This window comes from Leptodactylus fuscus, chromosome 7 (genome assembly GCF_031893055.1).
Source record: "Leptodactylus fuscus isolate aLepFus1 chromosome 7, aLepFus1.hap2, whole genome shotgun sequence".
NCBI classification, from domain to species: Eukaryota; Metazoa; Chordata; class Amphibia; order Anura; family Leptodactylidae; genus Leptodactylus; species Leptodactylus fuscus.
The window spans coordinates 24650213-24658521 of record NC_134271.1 but is presented as its reverse complement, the minus strand read 5'-3'; positions in this window follow the sequence as shown (position 1 = coordinate 24658521).

Here is an 8309-nt window from a genome sequence, read left to right as displayed (position 1 = left end):
CAGCCTAAGATTCAGGATATCGGCAGCAATTGCACAGTTTAGCCACTAGGTGTCACTAATGTGTCATATACTTCAATAGTTTCCCTGTCAGTCTCCACTTCTGCTCATGCAGTATAATCCACCAATATATAAGTTTTGTCATTCATTTTATGTCCGGCAGTGTCTGCACCAGAAGCTATAGCGGTGGACAGGGAGCACATGCAATCTCCTATTCAAGTAATAAAAGGGGTGCTGCACTTACCTGGACCCATCACTATACAGTAAACAGGGCCCATTGTCAGGCTGGCCCACCGGAGCGGAAGACCGCACATCGCTAACAGAAAGAGGCCCATTGTCATGTGTCATGTGCCATCGGGCCCCTTTCCAATAGAGGCCTGCCTAGGGAAGGTGAGTATAAATAATAAACATTAATATTCACCTCTCCTGGCCATTTCTGGGCTATGGGGTCACCGCTGAAGTCTGTGATTGGATGTGGGGCGCTGACGTCATAACTGAGGCAATTAATGAGATGCATGCATACATTTCAGGAATTTCTAGAGATGTATCTGAGAAGTGATTTCAGGAAATCACTAGAACTTTTACAGATTCAGGGCATACAGTAACACTGGAAAATTCACAGCATGCAACCCACCGTACGTCCATACAGTCACGTGTAGGGAGGACTTGCGCCAAAACAAGACACTGGGGTAAGTATTGGTTACCTGTCTGCTCTCTGGCTCCTGCCGCTCCCTTCTGGTTCGGGCGCACGTGACGTCACAACAGTGAAGTAGAGAAACAGAGCAGGACTGGGTAGCAGACAGGTAAGTAATGAGCTAATACTGCTATAAGGGGGAACGGTGAAGGGGGGATTCAATTATTGAGCCCCTTTTAAAGAGGTACTTTCATGTCCTTGGGCACTTGCGGTCTTTTATACCGCTAGAAAGCCGCTGAATTCAGCGCACTATCGTCTTTCCCGTGATGTGCCGCGGGATGGAGATATTGGTGTCGTTATTGATCTCTGCCCATTGTCAGAAGGGCGTTCCTGACAGTCTAGCTGGGCTATGAAGACCGTCCCCCTTGACAGTACTTGTCCATAGCCCTGTACTGTCAGAGGGGCGTTCCGTATCGCCCAGCGATGACACTAAGCCTCGAGGAACGCCCCCCAGTACTAGTCTATGGATGAGTACAGTCAGTGGGGGCGTTCGCGGTAAGGAACGTCCCCTCTGAAAATACAGGGCTATGGATTGATCGAATGGACTCTGGCGGTGGAAAACAGCGCCGTGGACACTGACATAGACATAGTCAGCAATGCCAAAAAATAATTAACACGACCGCTAAATGGCGTAAATAAAAATGGCGCAATTGTTTGTGTTATGTAACCAGTAACAGTCTGGGGTCTCATATTATTATATGGGGTCTGAGTATATAACTGTGCCCATTCCCACGTTTGCCGTGACTTGTCAATCGTGAATCACCCAGGGAAGGGCTCTCGCGGGGTGAGGTCACTGTTGGATGGGCCATAACACAATTTAATATGTAAACCATGTTTTTTATGGCTGGTGATAATCGATCATGCACAAAGACCGTGAAAATAAAAAACATCAAATCTGCAGAACATTACATAACTGTGCAGACCGTTACACTGCAATGTGCTGAGATACAAGGACGGAGTATACAAAGATGTACCTGTATATGTCAGCATGTGCTCTCTGTATGTTTGTCAATGTGGGATATGATCATTAGTAACATATATATATATATATATATATATATATATATATATATATACAGTATATATAGCGTATAAACATGGTTCACCTTGACACATTGATGGAGGAAGAATAGCTGGCTGATATCAATGACTCTACTATTGGACTTTAATACCCCTCACACCATAGCGTGGCCATGAGTCTGTCCTCATCTCACTGCCTGACAACTAGGAGCAAAGTCCCATGGTTACATTGACTGCAATGTGTGATGTGTCCAAAAACATAAAGGGCAGACTGTCCCCGAGAAAAACACACCGAAGCCTCAACGTGATGCCTAAAGCTGCATGTAAGCTATGGAGGCCAAGACAGAATTCCTATTGAATTGGCCTAGATACATAAGGATAGATGGACTCATTAAATTGCAACAGAATTTTAGTGGGTTTTGCATCACAGTTGCTAAGCTCTTTAGGCTATTTTTGCTCCTCGCTTGAACAAGGGCTTTGTCCAGGGGTGTAACTTGAGGGGGTGCAGATGCATCTGGGCCCAGGAGCCTTAGGGGGGCCCATAAGCACTGGCATCAGTATTGAGATTGCAGCTTCCATCTGGCCCATAAAGCAAGGAGACCCACAGATTACCCGAACCACACTAAGGTGGATTAAACTCCTTAGCCCCCGTAACCATCACTATCAAGAATTCATTGCAGGGATAAGGTAGAGGGCCATGGACTAAAGATTGCACAAAATTTTAGTTACGCCATTGGCTTTGTCTAGCACCAAAGAGTTATGGTTTATGATGTGTACTGATGGTGAAAATCTAGTCATAGTATCTAAAGCTGCACCAAATGGGATAAGCCAAAAATTAGGAGCATCTTAGACTGTCTAGCACAGGAAAATAACCAAGAGCGTCATTTGTTGTGCCGCTCTTAGGCGCCATTCATATCATGTTTTGATCGTCCATTTATCTGATCAGTTTCGCAGATACTGAAGCTGAAAACGGATGGAAACGGATGACCATAGAGTCAATGTAAAGTAAAAACTGATCAGTTTCTGTCCATTTTTCGGTGGTATTCCCTAAGTTCTGTCCTACAGAAGCGGATCCATTTATATTTAACACTGACGGTCACCAGTTTTCATACAATTTTAGCATCCATTTTTCATATCCGCAAAACTGATGATCAAAACAACATTTGGCCCCTTAACCCATTAGTGACCAGCCTGTTTTAGGCTAAGGCCCCACAGGACGACCTGCTGCGGGAAAAACCGAGGTGGCAACACATTGCGGTTCTACCCGCGGCACTTTAAACAGAAAGTTTGCAGAGTTTCCTCCGCGGACTTTCTGTTATGATTATATCTATGGGGGAAACCGCCGGTGTTTCTGTAGATATAATTGACATGCTGCGATTTCCAAAACCACATTGGTTTTGGAAATCGTGGCGTGTTCGCACGGGAGTTTTTATCACGAAGTTGGCATGGGATTCACTAGGATTCCATCCACTTTGCTTGTACTGCAGCGATTTCTCCAACAGCATTTCTGCCGTGGGCAAATTGTGTCATTTCCGTCTCGTGGAGCCCTGGTCTCAATGTGAGTACACAGCTGGGCAAGCCACATTATTCTGCCACAAGCAGGGGGTGAACCTGCCCCTTTCGCTGCCCGAGGCGAACAACAGAAAGCCGGAGGGGCGGAGCGGATGGGGCGTGGCTGAGTGAAGGGGACGGGACTTAGTGGCATTCGCAGGCAGAGAGCAGGCACGGAGAGGGGAGGGGGAGGGGAGAGCGTGAGGGGAGGCCGCTGGAGCAGCGCTGCTCCAGCGGCCTCCCCAATCCACTGCTCGGTGCTAAGCCAGTCCAGGACAGCTTGTCCTGGACTGGCTTAGGTAAGCAAAAATGTCGCCCTCCCTGGGGTCCTGGCATAGCGCCGCCTGAAGCAGTCACTTCAGGTCGCCTCATGGGAGGTGCGGCACTGGCCACAAGTAACGTAGAAAGTCAATTGCGGCAAAATAAACCTATTACAGACCGATATAGAACGTCTATACAATGAATTAAAGGTGTTTTCCTGCACCAAATGGATTTTGCATATTGATGACCTATCCATATGATATGTCATCAGTATGTAATCCGGACCCCACACAGATCAGATGTTTCGGCAGGGTTTGGTTGTCGAAACCTATAGCTGTCTATGAGGTGTAAGCCTTGCCTGCTCTTATTTTCAGATAATATGAGCAGCAAAGCCTAGTCCATTGCATAGCATTGGTTTGGAGGAATTGCAGACTGCACGCACTCCCCATCCCTGTACCAACATCTGGGGTGTCAGACCCCTCAGATCACATACATAAGATATATTCTATGGTATGTAAACTCCATATACATAGTACAGGATATACTTTATAGTCACCTATTGGCTGCACTCCCCGGACTGGTGCGATTCTTCAGTGAAGCCACCTCAGCTACATCTACGGCTTCACTATAGAACTGCGTAGGTGCCAGGAGTATCAGAGATGAGTCCGCAGACTCACCAGACTCATCTCTGAGCAAGTAGAAAGGTTTTGTTTTAATGTCGCCATGCGTTGTGTTATAACATGAGACACTAAACCCCTGTTCTATATGGACCTGTGAGTGGTTTAGTATCCCAAGTAGCCCTTATGGGTTCCCTTTAAAATAATTTCTATATACTAATAGCTGGTATAGTTACTCAATGTACTTTCTAGGAATATCGTGCGCTGCTGTCCCGAGGAGGAGACCTAGGAGTTAACTGTTATTGTTATACTTGGCCGCTGTGTCAATTGGCAATATGTCTTCTTCTGCTGACCTTACTGGCTCTTACAGGGCATGACCCGAGGATGAGGTTAAAAGCTTGCAAAGGTCAGTTTTGTTCTATGAATATGACCTGCTATTTGCAAAGACTAGGAAAAGGGAACATCTGTAGTCATTGCTTTTTATCAAGCCTAGGAATTAATGCGATTTTTTTTTTAATTTAAAGGGGAACTCCACTTAATTGTTTTAATAACATCTAAAAATGTCATAACCTATCAGTGGTAAGATCCGTATCTGACAGCCATGATCTTCTCCCAATAAGTCACTTGCATTGGGGCTTCCATTGGCTCATGATTTACAATGGCGGCTTTGGCTGGACGTCCGCGGTCTATAGGACGTTTGCTTTTGGTTTGGAATTGGGCTCCTGATATTTCGACATGACTATTGTGAATCAGACTTTAGTGAGTCCTTTCTATGTGTCTTCTCCCCATCACGACTGCGTGAGCTATAAATACGGCGAGGCGTCTGGCCCGCTTGCTAATGTAGTAATGACACAGAGAAGCGGCTCCAGATATAGCATCCCCATCACTTCTGCATCCTGTTTCCATGAGAACAGTGGGCGAGGAGGGAGCCTTCTCCATGTGCTCCTGCAGACAGATCTGACAAGCGAGTGTGGGCTGCCGAGGCTGGCCGAGCTCCTTGGAGACTTCCACAGAGAGAGAGAGAGAGAGTAGCTTTCTGGGATTGTGGGGGAGGAGGATGCGGAGGATGAGGTTACTCGCTATTGATTCTATATAGCGGGAAAAGTCATCTCCTTTGTTTTGCACTTGCACCGTTCTTCATACACGCACATATATGTATATATATATATAACATCATGGCCATTGCATCTGTGAATGGGTTAATGTTCATATTTCAATCACTGGTTAGTTCACGCGTTTCGCCTTTTCTAAGGAATTTTATTGCAGTTGTGGAACAAGTATATAGACGTACAAGTAATTGTGACATATACGGCTCAGAAGATAAGACCAATGATGACTGGGCCCAATACACATTGTACACTTAGCTTGGCAAAACGTATGAAAGGAATAAACTGCTGCCGGACATTTCTGATGGCGTCGTCTCCTTTACCCTGATATTTGCTGTCAGAGAGGGTTGGAACACCCCATACGCTCTTCCCTCTACCCTCATAGGTTATAAATAGAGATGAGCGAGAAGTACTCGATCGAGTAGGTATTTGATCGAGTACTACGGTATCCGAAATATTCCTACTCGATCGAATACTACTATCTAATCACACTCGATCGAATACTACTACAGTCCTATGAAAAAGTTTGGGCACCCCTATTAATCTTAATCATTTTTTGTTCTAAATATTTTGGTGTTTGCAACAGCCATTTCAGTTTGATATATCTAATAACTGATGGACACAGTAATATTTCAGGATTTAAATGAGGTTTATTGTACTAACAGAAAATGTGCAATATGCATTAAACCAAAATTTGACCGGTGCAAAAGTATGGGCACCCTTATCATTTTATTGATTTGAATTCCCCTAACTACTTTTTACTGACTTACTGAAGCACAAAATTGGTTTTGTAACCTCAGTGAGCTTTGAACTTCATAGCCAGATGTATCCAATCATAAGAAAAGGTATTTAAGGTGGCCAATTGCAAGTTGATCTCCTATTTGAATCTCCTCTGAAGAGTGGCATCATGGGCTACTCAAAACAACTCTCAAATGATCTGAAAACAAAGATTGTTCAACATAGTTGTTCAGGGGAAGCATACAAAAAGTTGTCTCAGAGATTTAACCTGTCAGTTTCCACTGTGAGGAACATAGTAAGGAAATGGAAGACCACAGGGACAGTTCTTGTTAAGCCCAGAAGTGGCAGGCCAAGAAAAATATCAGAAAGGCAGAATAGAAGAATGGTGAGAACAGTCAAGGACAATCCACAGACCACCTCCAAAGAGCTGCAGCATCATCTTGCTGCAGATGGTGTCACTGTGCATCGGTCAACAATACAGCGCACTTTGCACAAGGAGAAGCTGTATGGGAGAGTGATGAGAAAGAAGCCGTTTCTGCACGTACGCCACAAATAGAGTTGCCTGAGGTATGAAAAAGCACATTTGGACAAGGCAGCTTCATTTTGGAAACAAAAATTGAGTTGTTTGGTTATAAAAAAAGGCGTTATGCATGGCGTCCAAAAAGAAACAGCATTCCAAGAAAAACACATGCTACCCACTGTAAAATTTGGTGGAGGTTCCATCATGCTTTGGGGCTGTGTGGCCAATGCCGGCATCGGGAATCTTGTTAAAGTTGAGAGTCGCATGGATTCCACTCAGTATCAGCAGATTCTTGAGAATAATGTTCAAGAATCAGTGACGAAGTTGAAGTTACGCCGGGGATGGATATTTCAACAAGACAATGATCCAAAACACCGCTCCAAATCCTCAGGCATTCATGCAGAGGAACAATTACAATGTTCTGGAATGGCCATCCCAGTCCCCAGACCTGAATATCATTGAACATCTGTGGGATGATTTGAAGCGGACTGTCCATGCTCGGCGACCATCTAACTTAACTGAACTTGAATTGTTTGTCCAAAATACCTTTATCCAGGATCCAGGAACTGATTAAAAGCTACAGGAAGCGACTAGAGGCTGTTATCTTTGCAAAAGGAGGATCTACTAAATATTAATGTCACTTTTCTGTTGAGGTGCCCATACTTTTGCACCGGTCAAATTTTGGTTTAATGCATATTGCACATTTTCTGTTAGTACAATAAACCTCATTTCAATCCTGAAATATTACTGTGTCCATCAGTTATTAGATATATCAAACTGAAATGGCTGTTATAAACACCAAAATATTTAGAACTAAAAATGATTAAGATTAATAGGGGTGCCCAAACTTTTTCATAGGACTGTATCTATTTGCAGTAAATATTCAATTCAGAACCAGCGTTGATTGGTCGAATGCTATACAGTGTATAGCATTCAGCAAATCAACGCTGATTCTGCAGCAGGCTCGTCCTTGCTAGTCGGGAGAGCTGGCAGCTTGCTGTTACGAGGGAGCTTACTTTTTCTCATAGGCATGCATTGACCAGCGTTGATTGGCCAGTGTACAGCATTCAGCCAGTCAACGCTGGTTCTGCCAGAGGCTCGTCTGTGAGGAGGCGGAGTCGGACCACAGCAGTCTCCATTGTGGTCCGATATTAGACTCTGCCTCCTCACAGACGAGCCTCCGGCAGAACCAGAGTTGATTGGCCGAATGCTGTACACAGGCCAATCAACGCTGGTCAATGCATTCCCATGACAAAAAAGTCAGCTCCCTCGTAACAACAAGCTGCCAGCTCTCCTGTCTAGCAAGGACGAGCCTGCTGCAGAACCAGCGTTGTTTTGCCGCAGGCTCGTCTTTGCTAGTCGGGAGAGCTGGCAGCTTGTGGTTACGAGGGAACTTACTTTTTATGGCTGTATTCACACTGAGTAACGCTGGCGTTTTTTGTGCTTATTTTTGCACATAGCGCCGCGTTAACGCGGCGTAGCGCCGCGTGTACGTCGCGTTAACGCCGCGCTATTTTGCGGTGGCGTTGCCCGGCGTTAACGCGGCACTATGTGCAAAAATAAGCACAAAAAATGCCAGCGTTACTCAGTGTGAATACAGCCTATCAGCGCAACTGCAAGCACTGTGCAATTAAAGCGCACAGACCCCATAGACTATAATGGGGTCCAGGCGCTTTAACTGCACAGCGCTCCTCCTAAACAAACTCCTCCTGCTACTCGTGGACTTGGTGACTCTCCTTTAGTCGAATAGTGGTTTCCCCTGAAACGAGCATTTTTTCCCATAGGCTATAATGGGATTCGATATT